Raw genomic sequence first — 15,658 nt, 5'->3', positions numbered from 1 at the left:
TGCTTTACACTACGCAGTACTACTTAATTCCTAATTTTGTGATTGGACACCCCCCGCAGCCAATTATGCTTTTGGTTTGGCCAGTCCTCAGAGGCCTTGGTTTGTGAAGGGAAAAAAAGTTGTGCAAGGCTTGTAAGGAGAATGGAGCAATAGCTCCAATAGCTCCTCTCTCTCTCTTCCTAACAAACCTTTAATTCTGTGAGCTAACGTGTAACAAATAAAGAAGTAAAGTCACATTTTGCACAAATAAGAATTATATAGAACATTATATTTTTCTAATAGAGAAAGTTTCTATTGCGAAGTGACTAGATGTGCATTTCTCATGTGTACACGGTTTCTCAAAACATGTGATAATTGGTAACAGTTATAATGGCCTCAATTTTGTGATTTCAAAGACAACTTTGGTAGTATTATAAACTTTGAAACAATTGGTATCTAGTAGGTCACAGAATGAGAGAAGGGTTGTTTCTGTGAACCTCAGGCAATAGGCTCAAGAAAGCCTGTTTCTTTCCCCAGTCAGAGTTAGTATGCCTGGCTCACAGACTGACCAGCAGCAGCAACTTATCCTCCTTATTTATGTTTATTTATGCAAAAATTGTGGGGGTAAAGCACTCATCATGTTTATGCAACCTGATAATCATTCAAAGAATACTTCCAGAACCATCTTTAGATTTTATTTCAATTGAGAAAATCACAAAAGAAATTGGCCGACCCTAGTGTAGTGACGTGACGTGACTATCATTTGTCACGCCCTGTTCTGTTTCACCTGTCTTTGTGCTTGCCTCCCCCCCTCGCCAGGTGTCGCCCATCTCCCCCAATTTACCCCGTGTTGTTATACCTGTGTTCTCTGTTTGTCTGTTGCCAGTTCATTTTGTTCATCAAACCTACCAGCGGTTTTCCACTTGCTCCTGCCTTGTCTATTTTCTAGTTTTCCCAGTTTTGTCCTTTCTGTCTGCCCTGACACTGAGCCTGCCTGCCGTCCTGTACCTTTCCCCTCTACCCTGGATTACCGACCTCTGTCTGCCCTGAGACCTATGGTTTTGCACACCTATTCATTTATTCTTAGGTTCTAAAAAAATTAAAAAGAAAAAAGAAAAAAGAAGGAGAATCTAGTACAAAAACAAAACCCCAAATGAATTATAGCCTCGGGAAATGCATAGCGCCAAATTCAAATAAAATGCGACAAAACTCAAACTTTCATTAAATCACACATGCAGGGTACTCAATTAAAGCTACACTCGTTGTGAATCCAGCCAACATGTCAGATTTTGAAAATGCTTTTCGGCGAAAGCATGAGAAGCTATTATCTGATAGCATGCACCCCCCCGAACCACCTGAACGAGTTCTAAACAAAATAATTAGCGTAGCCGGCGCTACACAAAACGCTGAAATAAAATATAAAACATGCATTACCTTTGACGAGCTTCTTTGTTGGCACTCCAATATGTCCCATAAACATCACAATTGGTCCTTTTTTTCGATTAATTCCGTCCATGTATACCCAAAATGTCCATTTATAAAGCAGGTTTCATCTGGGAAAAAAACAGCTTTCCAAAACACAACGTCACTACAAAACATTTCAAAATTTGCCTATAAACTTTGCCAAAATATTTCAAACTACTTTTGTAATACAACTTTAGGTATTTTTAAACGTTAATAATCGATCAAATTGTGGACGGGGCAATCTGTATTCGATAGAGAAAGTAAACAAAACATCCACCATTTTCCCTCTTGCGTAACTATCAACAGTGTAACGTTGTTCCAGGATGTGCCTCTTCTTCGTTTCACCAATGATTAACTTCAACCCAATTCCAAAGACTGGTGACATCCTGTGGAAGTCGTAGGAACTGTAAAATGGTCGCTATCAAATTTCCCTTGGCAAAGACAACTGGGGGAACGGTCAGAGGACAAAAATAAAATAATTCTGAACAGTTTTTCTTCTGGGTTTTGCCTGTTACATAAGTTCTGTTATAGTCACAGACACGATTGAACCAGTTTTAGAAACTTCAGAGTGTTTTCTATCCACACCTACTAATCATAAGCATATAATATATTCCTGGCATGAGTAGCAGGAAGTTGAAATTGTGCACGCTATTTATCCAAAAGTGGAAATGGTGCCCCCTATCCTTTAAGAGGTTCATGTGATGACTGCTATTTATCGAATAATGACCTACTACGTTTAATTATTACTCGATTAAATTAATAATGTAACAATTAACTCATAAGGAATTTGGGGCACGGGAAAAATGTGTTTAACCCTTTCACACAAACCATCACACGGGTGTGATCATTCTACAGTGGTCCCTGAAGCTTACGATCACACCCGTGTGATTAGAACGCTTATTGAAAATGCTTATTTAGAACGGCCAATTTCGAATCACGCAACAATCAGCATTTGAGATGGCCACACTGTTTTTCAGAAACTATTTACACCAACATAGTCTTTACAAACTTATGTCCAGAATGTGAGCAGCATACAGTGCCTTGCGAAAGTATTCGGCCCCCTTGAACTTTGCGACCTTTTGCCACATTTCAGGCTTCAAACATAAAAATATAAAACTGTATATTTTTGTGAAGAATCAACAACAAGTGGGACACAATCATGAAGTGGAACGACATTTATTGGATATTTCAAACTTTTTTAACAAATCAAAAACTGATGTGTACAATTGGTACAGCAGTCCCACACTCTTCCAGCATCTGCTCTCCAACAGCACAGGTGCCTGTGGCACAGTCAGGCCGAACAGGAAGGGGATGCCGGCATTCGAATGCAGGAAGATGCAGAGGGGAGGTGGAGTTCAAGGAGAACGATGAACAGTTGGCAGTAAAGTCCATGTCCTCTCCACTGTACATACAGCAATCATGTCGGCCACAGGGAAGGTGGACCACCTGACGGGAGAGAGAAAAATCAAACCAGACTGTGTACTTGACTATAACCTCAAAATTGGGGCAGTGGATAAGGCGGACATGATAAACAGCTTTGTGGAGTGCACTCGGAAAAGTACCAAGTTGTATAGGAAGATATTTTTTCCATCTGATTGCCCTCAACGGCAGCATAGTTCACCGCCAACTAACAGGTGAGATGATTACCGAACAAGGTATTTTTGTAATTGGATGTACAGTTCACATACAAATCCATTATGCAATTAGTGACAATATCTCACCCACCTACCCACTGCCTCATCATCCTCTCCCTTTCTACATCCTCCCCACTCCCTCATAGGTAAAGTAATTTTCTAATAAAAGTATAGAGAAAACCTCATGAGAGAGCTGCTGGAGGAGCACCACACCACTCGGTGCCCATCCACTGGGGGTCGCCCTGCTGCGGACAATCCCCTATGCCTCCCTGCACGGCATTTTCTCTGCAAAGTCCCTCAAACTGCTGCTCAAGGTAGTCACACACAGAGGCGCTGTAAAGTCTGCCTGTCTGGCACCAGGAGAAGTAGGCAGAGGAAGTTGACAAAATACATGTGTTTGAGGAGTATCATATGCTCAAGAAATATTGAGCACATCTGCAGAAATTAGTGACTGACTGACCTGACAGGTGACTTGACAGGTGACTTGACAGGTGACCTGCCATGATTCTATGCCTTTAGAGGTGGGGGTGGAAATGCAGTTGTTGTTCAGTCACTTCATGATTATTAAATACGGGTTATGCATATTCAGTTTTTTTCCCTCTAGTAAAACAAGTTGTTGTAGAACCAACCACCAATGCTGCAATAAAATAGACTACTATTACATATTGGCCTGTGTTTTCTTGCTGTGTTTTCATTTTCAAGGAGTGTACGCTAGCATACAAAAGATGTCCTCATTCTCCAGCTCCAAAGATGTCCAGCTAAAGTTCTAGTTATGATATTGGCAAATACTGTTTGTGGCTTCTAAAAGTACAGAATAAAGAGGAATTACTCATTAGAAAACAATATTAGGATATAGCAATAAAACAATATTTCAAAGAAATACTGCTATAAAAATAGTATATTGCATTGACAAAATCACAAATTTGAGTTATAACAGTAAGAAACTAACTTTTGAGGGTCCACGCAGGGTAAAACAGAGCTATGCTGAATAGATCAAATAAACAAACCATGGCCAGATTTGTTTATTTTAGGCAAGTCATTTAACAAATTATTCGTAGGCCGGGTTCTACTTGGTGAGGAGTGTTCGATTGGGCCTTCATATTTCGGATGGCCTTCTCCTTCGTTCTCTGGTGTAAGTCTCTGATAGTTCATAAGATGTCACACTGTGTCACACACTTGTTTACTTAATTTGTTATTTATTTTATTTTACCCCCCTTTTCTCCCAAATTTCGTGGTATCCAGTTGTTAGTAGCTACTACCTTGTCTCATCGCTACAACTCCCGTACGGGCTCGGGAGAGACGAAGGTTGAAAGTCATGCGTCCTCCGATACACAACCCAACCAAGCCGCACTGCTTCTTAACACAGCGCGCATCCAACCCAGCCGCACCAATGTGTCGGAGGAAACACGGTGCACCTGGCAACCTTGGTTAGCGTGCACTGCCCCCGGCCCGCCACAGGAGTCACTAGTGCGCGATGAGACAAGGATATCCCTACCGGCCAAACCCTCCCTACCCCGGACGACACTATGCCAATTGTGCGTCACCTCCCGGTCGCAGCCGGTTACGACAGAGCCTGGGAGCGAACCCAGAGTCTCTGGTGGCACAGCTGGGGCTGCAGTACAGCGCCCTTAACCACTGTGCCACCCGGGAGGCCCAGTTGTCTGTTTACTTGCACTTGTTCTGGAAGAGTGGTCTCCTGAGGACGGTAATCAGCCGTGTTGATAATACCAGAGTGGCGATGAAAGCAGTGTAGGACACAATGATTTGAAGAGAATAAACGGATGGTCCTACTTAAATTCACCTTCTTAGATACAGCTACTCAACCGTACCACTGATTATTAAGAGGTTCCTTTGTCTTCTTTAACCTCATGTTGCATTTATGGGTCGTGACTAATTGTAGACCTCAGCTGCAGCTTGTGTTCATTCTAGTGTCGTGACGTAGCTATCATTAATGTGATGACTGCTATTTATCAAGTAATTACCTACTGAGTTTAATTATTACTCAATTAAATTAATCATGTAACAACTAACTCATTAGGAATTTGGGGAACCACAGGAATCATTCTTTAACGAGTTACTATCTCCCGACTTAAACTCTAAAGATATTATAAATATCTCTTACATCGGTAACATTAAATTATTACCTCATCAGTCTCATTCTGAATGTCGTTGACTTCGTAAATCTGCACGAACCCTAACCTAAGTGATGAATCAGCGATACAAAAAGTGGCTTAATTATTTATTTACTAACTAATTAAATAATCACGTAGAAATACATAAACACACACACAGTATAGGTTATTGATTACTAACGTAAAGCAATGAAAACAGTCCCTAGTGGACTAACCCGATGTGATGGCTTGCTACACAATGGAAAGGGGGTGGGGAAAGATAAAGATCGGGTGAGACAAAGAGAGTGGACTTGTTGTACATACATTTGGAAACTACGCTCATCGTAAACATGAATATTTAGCACCCAAATAACCGCTCATTCGAATTAGAAAAGCAACATATTTTTACGTGTAGACGTCTTTCTCTGTCGTCTCTGTTGAAACCGGCAGGGTAGCCTAGTGGTTAGAGCGTTGGACTAGTAACCGGAAGGTTGTGAGTTCAAACCCCCGAGCTGACAAGGTACAAATCTGTCGTTCTGCCCCTGAACAGGCAGTTAACCCACTGTTCCCAGGCCGTCATTGAAAATAAGAATTTGTTCTTAACTGACTTGCCTGGTTAAATAAAGGTAAAATAAAAAAATAAAAAAATAAAAAACCACTCGCTCCGTCTATTGCGACTAAGTCTCTGGTTGTCCACCAGAGGTCACAATGTCCTTCTTAGTTGTATTCTTCTTTGTCTTGGAGTGTTCGTTAGAATGGATACATCAGAGGTGTACCACCCGGTGGTGAGAGGGATATGTTCTTCCCTCCTGTCTTTGCCCAATTGTCCTAGACTACTCCACAATACCAAGCTGCAGACTGAGAATGTTTGGTCTTCCCCTTCTTCTCTCGTAAAGTAATTCAGAGGGTTTTACCATTTTCTGGTCATTTAATTCTGTGTGGACCATAACCTCATGTTCTCTGGTCTGTATTTAATTACTCAACGAGTCCTTTTAAGCACTCTGACCTTGGAGGGTGGTTCCATCATGTGGACACGAACTCTGACCTCATTAGTGGTGTGGCTTAGTTAGTGTCTAAGAGACATGATAAACCATTATCTCATTAGAAGACTAAACTCACATTTCTATCTTCTTCATCGTTCTTCATATTGTATTAAGCTATAGGGTGGAAACTTTACAGCTAGAATGTGTTTCCTTCCTAAGTTACAGTATTTCCGTGATACAGTCTTTCAGATCATTTTAATGCATTTTTCATATTCCATCCCAAATCATCCCCAACGTTTGGATGTTGAAATATATTGTCCCAGTATCCGTTGTTTGATGCTGAAGTTTTGGCGGCGACGTCTCAATTTCATCTTCCTGCTACTCATGCCAAGAATATAAGATATGCATATTATTAGTAGATTTGGATAGAAAGCATTCTGAAGTTTCTAAAACGTTTTGAATCATGTCTGTGAGTATAACAGAACTTATGTAGCAGGCAAAACCCCGAGGACTAACCGTTCAGTATTGTTTTAGGTCTCTGTCTGTTCACTGAGTTCTCATTAGCAAACTATATTTCTTAGGTACTTGTTTTCATTTTCTACCGCTTCCACTGGATGTCACCAGTCTTTGGAATTTGGTTGAGGTTATTCCTTTGTGCAATGAAGAAGTATGGCCATCTAGGAACTGCGTTACACTGCTGATAGTTGTACAAGACTTGAAAAGTAGCTTGGTTTGTTGTGTTCCTGTATTGAACACAGATAGACCCATCTTCAATTTAATTGATTATTAACGTTTGAAATACCCAAAGTTGTATTACAAAAGTAGTTTGAAATATTTTGGCAAGTTTATAGCCAACTTTTGTAATATTTTGTAGTGACGTTGCGCATTTGGAAAGCTGTTTTTTTCTGGATCAAACGTGGCAAATTAAATTACATTTTGGATATATATGGACAGAATTAATCGAACAAAAGGACCAATTGTGATGTTTATGGGACATATTGGAGTGCCAACAAAAGAAGGTCGTCAAATGTAAGGCATGTTTTATATTTTATTTCTGCGTTTTGTGATGTGCCTGCAGGTTTGAAATATGCTACCCTCTTTGTTTATTGTTGTGCTATCATCAGATAATAGCTTCTTATGCTTTCGCCGAAAAGCCTTTTTAAAATCTGACACGTTGGCTGGATTCACAACGAGGGTAGCTTTAATTTAGTATCTTACATGTGTGATTTAATGAAAGTTTGATTTTTATATACATTTTTTGAATTTGCTGTGCTGCATTTTCCCTGGCTTTTGCCCAAGTGGGACGCAAGCGTCCCCTATACTACAAGAAGTTAACATTCTGTATACTGCCCTTGTTCTAAGGATAAAAAATGACCCGCCTTCACTAAACCCCTAAAATGAAACAGCTTAACTTCTGTGGGGTAGGGTGCAGTATTGGGATGCTTGGATGAAAAACGTGCTCAAATTAAGCTGCCTGCTACTCAGCCGTAAAAAAACACTCTGAAGTTTCTAAAACTGTTTGAATGATGTCTAAGTATAACAGAACTCATATGGCTCATAGAACTCTACGGGCTGTAACGGACCTTTTTGAACTTTTCGTACGATGTTCGGCGCGACCTGAACGCGCCTTTGGATTTGTTTACCAAACGCCCTAAAAAAAGAAGATATTTGGACATAACTGATGGATGTTAACGAACAAATCAAACATTTATGGTGAAACTGGGATTCCTGGGAGTGCATTCTGATGAAGATCATCAAAGGTAAGTGAATATTTAAAATTCAATTTCTGAGTAATGTTGACAACCCAATATGGCGGGTATCTTTTTGGCAGCTTTGTTGTCTAAAGGCTGAACTCAGATTATTGCATGGTTTGCTTTCTCTGTAAAAAAAATTGAAATCTGAAACAGAGGTTGCATTAAGGAGAAGTTTATCTAAAGTTCCATGTATAATAGTCGCATCTTTATCAATGTTTATTATGAGTATTTCTGTCATTTGATGTGGCTCTGCACAATCACTGCATGTTTAAGAATTACTGAACGTAATGCGCCAAAGTAAACTCAGATTTTTTTATATAAATATTAATTTTATCAAACAAAACATGTATTGTGTAAGATTTTATTTATTTATATTTTACCTTTATTTAACTAGGCAAGTCAGTTCAGAACAAATTCTTATTTTCAATGACGGCCTAGGAACAGGGGCAGTAGGGGGCAGTACGACAGATTTGTACCTTTTCAGCTCGGGGGTTTGAACTTGCAACCTTCCGGTTACTAGTCCAACACTCTAACCACTAGGCTACCCTGCCGCGTGAAGTCTATGAGTGTCATCTGATGAAGATCATCAATGGTTAGTGATTAATTTTATCTCTATTTCTGCTTTTTGTGACTCGTCTGCACATTCACTGGCTGTTGCGGGGGGGGGGGGGGGGGGGGGGTTCCGCTAGCTAGACAGGTTAAGTGGTGTATGTTCATGTTACTTAAAGTTTGAGCATGTATCCTGACATTTCTAAAGTCTTTATAATGTCTTACATAAGAGCATTTAACAAAATTGACCTTGACCCTAAAAAGGCAAGTGTGTACCTTTTGGCTCTTTTAACTGCAATGGTACAAATATGTACCTATAACTAATGGTACAATGGACGTACCTTACAGGCTGCCACTACAGTGACAAGCGTTTGTATCCCTTTAAGAACAATTTGGTGCCTTATTTTCTGAGAGTGTATAGGTACATATGGTATAGTCCTCACAGAGAGATGTGAAAACACTGGTTGCGCAGGTTAATTGAGTTTTACACCCAAAATCTATTTTTCATGAAGAAACAATCTGTCATTCATCACAAACTTTGTGAATATCTGGGTTTTCCCTCTTCACAATGCAGAAATACTGCAGTTTAATCAGTGGACACTACTCATTTTTATTAAAATACACCTGTCATCATTGTTTTCTTTACTAAAGTAGAGGTTTATTATTATTATTATATTATTATTATTATTGCTGAAGGTACTGCATAGGTGTAAACATAAATTGTTTAGCAAGAGATAGCACTTGTATAGCCTAAGAAAGTAGCAGGAATGTGCAAGAAGTAGTTTGAATGCATTTTATTTAAGGGGAACAATAACAGTCTTGAACTGTTTTGGCAACATAGTGATATATTCTATATACTGTACAATGAGGAATTCAACTACAAAATACTAGTCTTCTCCCATTTTTTAACAATTGCCCCGACCCACAAGTTGTATAAACAACAACAATACAAAACAAAAATGTGAAGAACATAAATCAATCAACTCTAATTAGCACATGTAGGACAGTTTGCAAGTGAGTTTCCATGGACTTTGCTGATGTATTTCTCACATGTGCAGCACATAGTATTTGTTTTACAGTTATTCTTTGGCAGGCATTATTGGCATCTCCTCCTCTTGCCTGTCCCAGCTGCAGCCTCCGGTGGATCAGGACAAGATACAGCCCCCTGAACAGCTTTCACAAGCGCTGCAGAAGTTGCTGTGCGGGGGAGGCGCTCCCTTCTTTGAATGTGTGGGGTTACAAGTGCCTTTCCCAGCTGCTCCAAGAACACCTTCCTCTTGTTCCGCTTATCAGGCATCCAGGTAGGGTTGATCTTGTTCCATATCACAAAGGCATTGTATGAGGACACATCAATGATGTTATGGAAGATGAGCAGGGGCCAGCAGGCAGTAATCCTCCTGCAGCTCTAAGTTCCAATCACCTTGTCCAGGTTTTCCACGCCTCCTTTGTTGTGGTTGTAGTCCAGGATGATGGCTGGCTTCCTGTTCTCGCGTAAACTTTTCTCAGCCAATTTGTGCAGTGTGCTTGGGTGGACCACATTGGTGTTCCTCTTTGGGAGGTAAGAAACTAGAGTGGTGGTGGGGGTGGAGGCAAACTTTGATGATAAGGCCTCTCTACCCCTTGTTGAGAGGAGTGCATAGCCTCTGATTGCATGCCCCACTTGTAAACAATGCTTTCAAGACATTTTTATTTTGCCTGAAATTGTTTCTATTTTGTCTAAAAAAAAATGTATTTTGTCTGTGAACTTGAGTCATGTGGGGTAGTTGAGGGGAGATGCTGCACATGCACAATATTTTAGTTTTGTCTGAGTTCAGTCAGTATCACACAATCTCAATTTATCATTGTGTGTGTGTGTGTGTGTGTGTGTGTGTGGTGTGTAAATGATTTTATAACTGCCGGGTCAAAAATGACCCTAAGACAATCTTTGTACCATGGTGGTGTACAGCTTTCATGGAAATATGAATAAAGGCAATGTTTAACTTTTCTAATGTTGGGGTTGCTAGGAAAAATCATCAAATTTCTAATTGAAAAAAATATCATTTAGGGGGCTTTCTCTGCTGTTAAACATAGTCACAAAACAGCCCCCCCCCCACCCCACCCCCAAATGAATTCTTAACTCAAACGCTTTATACCCTCAGGTAAAAAGGGGGCGTTTACATCATGTTGACACGCTCTCTGGGTTCCCTGGGGGCGTGGCTAGTTACGAGGCAAGGTTTCACAATTTACTATGATCTCGTTAGAGAACTAAAATCACAATCATATTGTCAACAAAACATTCTCTTCATCCTATATATTTTCCACGCAACGTAAAGTATGTAAACATGATATACACAGTATGAAAACTCTTCAAGTTACAAAGTTTTCGTTATAACGTCTTCATGCTACTTTCACAAAATAGACATTAATTGTTTAATAAAATTAAGATGTTGAAATATGTTGTTTCAGTGTCCATTGTTTGATGTTGTAGTTTTTGGGCAGCAAACTCTTCATAAGGCACACAGACATTCCAATCACCCAAACTTTTTTAAATTTTTTATTTCAATATGGAAGGGAAACCAGATACTGGTGTTTGTATATACTGTTTTTTGATTAATAAAAGGTATTCTTGTACTTTATTTTTGTGTAACAATAGTTGCAGTTCATTTCATTGAGGGAGGTGAGGGGGCATAGAATGTTCCCCCATGATGAAAGGTGGCCATGACTGAAAAAGTTTGAGATGCATTGATCTAGCTAATGATTAGCACAAATACAGATGGGCAACCCGATGCTTCAGCCTATTTAGTTATAGCTACTAAACTAAATCAGTTAGGAAAATTTTTGGAAAAGGGGAAAATTATATTTGAATGGTGCCACCATACATTTTGGAGTAGAAAAGTCACCAGGGCTGCGTTCAGTACAAAAAAATGTAATGCGAGGTTGTTGAAATATGGGGAGGGGTGGGCTGTGGGTTCAAAATGTACCGCTGCGCTTCAAGTACGCCACTCATTGCTTCAAGCCACACCCCGCCACACCCACCAAATGGAGCAAACGTAAGCTACCTCAAAGTCTGTTCAAGAATGTTGAAAAGTGTTTTGGGGAAATGTGTTGTTCAGTACAAGACATTATACAATGTAGAAATGTTCAATCGAACTGAACAGATCCAGAACTGACTTTCACACAGTGGTTCTGCATAAAATTGCCAGGCGTGGTTACTTTCTGAACTGACCAACAGTTTCAAGTAATACAGAAATTGTTATTTCAGTTGTGGTTGGGATATATTGACCAAATTATAAGGAACGCTTTGGATGTATTTTCCCTTACAAATTCCCCAGAAACAACAATATTTACAGCTATTCTTATAGTTTTGTCCTCTATTTGGTAGCAATCTGAATCAGTTTTGGGTTGCTGATATCCTCCTTGCTCATATTTTTGTGGAATCTACTAGGTTTCTCTAATTCTCTTTGTTTTCTTTGTGGAAATAGTTGTGTATTTGAAAGCAAAAAAGCGTAAACTACTTATATATTTTGTGTTGCTTTGCAGTACTTTTGATTGAAAATGAACTTTTGTGTTATTTGCTTCAAGATACTAAGAGCCTCTCGGAGGGAATCTGTGGGAAGGGAAATTATGTGTCAATAGTTCACAGATACGATGCCAATAACCAACCAGCTGAAACTACTGACAGTCACTGTGCTGTTAACCTCCACTTTAACCAATATTGATTGCAATCATAGTGGAGACTCCTTGCTGAGTGGCACTTGACATCCCTATGTACAGCTGTAATTCTTCAGATGGCAGAATCCCATCTACTGTCAACAGAATGTGTAAATCACAGAGGGAGACAACAAACCACTCAGGGCTCAGCCTTTCTCCTCTCCGACAGCATTAACACTTCTCTGCTCCTCGCTGGTCAGCCACTCCAAATGTGCCACTCCAGAGTAGAGTAGAGTGTGTGTGTGTTAGTCTTGGCCTCGTGAGGAATCAGAGGAGTTGCAGAGAGACTGTAAAGAGAAAATAGCAGTGTAACACACAAACACTCCCACACCCTCCCACTCACTTGTTCTCTTGGTACCAATCTGTCCTTCTCACTCTCTCTCTTAAATGTGTGCTGTGCTCTCAACTTAAATGGAGTGACATGTCAACACCTCGCCTCTCCTATTGTGAGTACTCAGAGCCTGAGACTTCAGAAAAGGAGGCCACAGAAAAAAACATTTAAAAAGTACACAACTTACACAACATATAAAATAGCATATAACCTAGCAATGCAACACCCATGGTGTGAAAACAGAGGAGTCTTACATGGTTTACGGTATAGCCAAAGTGCTGTTGATGCTGATATTGGTTTTGTGCAGAGTGATACCATGTGACTGTAATACCATGATGGGAGTCAGACCCAGTGCCATCAAACTGCCTTGCTGCACTGCAGCTGTTTTCCTGTGGGAGAAATGCATTGCATTCTGGAATTTGAATATTATTTGTATTAAAATAATCAAACACAGGGCATAATGGATGTGTAACAAATGCCAGGAAGAAAAAAATCCCCCAATGAATAGAGTACAGGGGTAAGTGCAATAATATCTAAACCAAGCTCAATTTGTATTTATCTCTCAGTATTCCAGGTGCTATATACTGTATATATAAACTCCCAGTAATTTATTGGGTAAAACAACAACTATTTTGGGTTATACCTGGAACCAAAAGGGGTTCTTCAAATGGTTCTCCTATGGGGACAGCCAGAGAACCCTTTTTTTGCAGCCTTAGATATTGTTGACCATATTACCCGTGTAGGTACTGGACATCAGCTGAATCTGGTAATGAACAATGTGGCTTTTGAGCAAGTAGATGAGACTAAACCTCTTGGTGTTATATTATACTGTACAAAAATATAAACGCAACATGCAACAATTTCAAAGATTTTATTGAGTTACAATTCATATAAGGAAATCAAAAATAAATTCATTAGGCCCTAATCTATGGATTTTACATGACTGGAAATACAAATATGCATCTGTCAAAAGGTCAGGGGCATGGATCAGATAAACCAAACAGTATCTAGTGTGACCACCATTTGCCTCATGCAGTGCGACACATCTCCTTCTCATAGAGTTGATAAGGTTGTTGATTGTGGCCGGTGTAATGTTGTCCCACTCCTCTTCAATGGCTGTGTGAAGTTTCTGGATATTGGAACACGCTGTCGTTTACGTTGATTCAGAGCATCCCAAACATGCTCAATGGGTGACATGTCTGGTGAGTATGCAGGCCATGGAATAACTGGGATATTTTCAGCTTCCAGGAATTGTGTACAGATCCTTGTGACATGGGGCCATGCATTATAATGCTGAAATATGAGGTGATGGTGGCGGATGAATGGCACGACTATGGGCTTGATGATCTCGTCACAGTACTGAAAAATTCTCTAATGTGATGTTGAGGCGGCTTATGGTAGAGACATTAACATTAAATTCTAATGTAACAGCCCTGGTGGACATTCCTGCAGTCAGCATGCCAATTGCATGCTCCCTCAAAACTTGACACATCTGTGTTGTGTGACAAAACTGCACATTTTAGAGTGGCCTTTTATTGTCCCCAGCACAATGTGTACCTGTGTAATGATCATGTTTTTTAATCAGCTTCTTGATATGCCAAACCTGTCAGGTGGATGAATTACCTTTGCAAATAAGAAATGCTCACTAACAGTGATGTAATCAAATTTGTGCTCAACATTTGAGAGAAATAAGCTTTTTGTACCTATGGAACATTTGTGGGACCTTTTATTTCAGCTCATGGAACATGGGTTCAAGACATGTTGCGTTTATATTTTTGTTCAGTGTAGATTGTAAACTGTGTAAACATGGTCAAAGCATTTGGATTATGTTGTTGTAAAGATGGGGAGAGGTCCATCTGTTATAAAGAGATGTTCTGTTTTCACATGCAAACAAACAAGTCCTACTGGCTCTGATTTTGTCGCATCTTGACTATTGCCCAGTTGTACGTTCAGATGAAGCAAAAACGTACCTAGAAAAGCTACAGCTGACCCAGAACCTAGCAGCATGTCTGGCCATCAAATGTACATGAATTGCCAATTTCAATAACATGCACGTATGTCTCTCTTGGTTCGGAGTGGAGGAGAGATTGACTGAATCACTGCTGGTCTTTGTAAGAAGTATTGACGTGCTGACAGTCCCGAATAGACTGTTCAGACAGTTATCACAATTCAAAACCCTATACATTCTCCACAAGATACGCAATCAAGGGTCTCTTCTCAGTCCCCAAGTCCAGAACAGAGGCTGGGAGACACACAGTACTGTATAGAGCAATGACTACATGGAATTCTCTTCCACCTCAGGTAACTCAGGCAAGCAATAAAATCAGTTTAAAAAACCATACCTCAAGTCCATTAGTGTTCTGTATTTTGTCCTATGTTTTGTGTGGATGCCAGGAAGAATAGCTGCTGCTTCTTTAACAGCTAATGGGGATCCAAAAAAAAAAAAAACATAAATCTCTCTCCCTCTGTCTCATTCCCTCTCTCCTCTCCTCCAGCCACAGAGACTGTGGCTCTGCTGATTGTGGCTCAGAGAACAGCGTGAAATGCAGCCGCTGTCTGTGTGTGAGGGAGCTGACAGGATTTACGAGCGTGGAGAATGGAAATAAGAAGTGCCATTGGATGTGCCCGGTCTCCGTCCTGGAAGACTGATTGGTGTCTCCCGTCTGCCTCTGATTAGCGTGCCAGCCCAATTTCAAAATTTCCACGTCTATTTACTCTCCATCTTCATTTACATGGATCCATTAGGCCATTTTCTTCCTCCGTGTCTCAAACAGCCATGCTTATAAACATGCAGATTCACATTGACATGAGGACAAGGAAACCTGATTTGAGCTAGTCATAGCCTTGCAGTGATAGACATATGGTTAAGACTATGAATTCTTCAGTCAAGCTCTTTTCATTGAATGGTGATATTGAGTAAACATGATTAACCCTTTGACGCGTACGATCACTTATTTGTGATCATTGTTGAGTGGTCCCTGCAGCGTACGATCACAAACATGTGATTGGAACAGTAGCGACAGAACGTATGATGCAATAAATGCATCTAAACATCATTGTTATCTGAAAAGAGTCTGAACAATGTTTTGTACTGATGGGAAATAAAGGTCTTCACAACTTTTTTCCTCAATTTCACCTTTTATTGTAAAAGATGGGATACACA

The 15,658-nt window shown here is 40.1% G+C and overlaps 1 long non-coding RNA gene across 1 annotated transcript; it reads right to left on the bottom strand.

Annotated features, from left to right (window-relative positions):
- Positions 1 to 2,603: 2,603 nt before the first annotated feature.
- LOC149985249 (uncharacterized) lies at positions 2,604 to 15,301 on the bottom strand. Its single transcript, XR_016488547.1, has 2 exons — positions 14,838 to 15,301; positions 2,604 to 2,889 (listed from the first exon to the last, which is right to left on the bottom strand). It is a non-coding gene; the product is annotated as an uncharacterized LOC149985249 (long non-coding RNA).
- Positions 15,302 to 15,658: the final 357 nt, after the last annotated feature.

The sequence above is a fragment of the Oncorhynchus mykiss genome, chromosome 2 (assembly GCF_057628025.1).
Source record: "Oncorhynchus mykiss isolate SJ-2025 chromosome 2, ASM5762802v1, whole genome shotgun sequence".
Taxonomy (NCBI): Eukaryota; Metazoa; Chordata; class Actinopteri; order Salmoniformes; family Salmonidae; genus Oncorhynchus; species Oncorhynchus mykiss.
The sequence above is the reverse complement of the archived record's forward strand: the minus strand, read 5'-3'. Positions and strand labels throughout refer to the sequence as shown.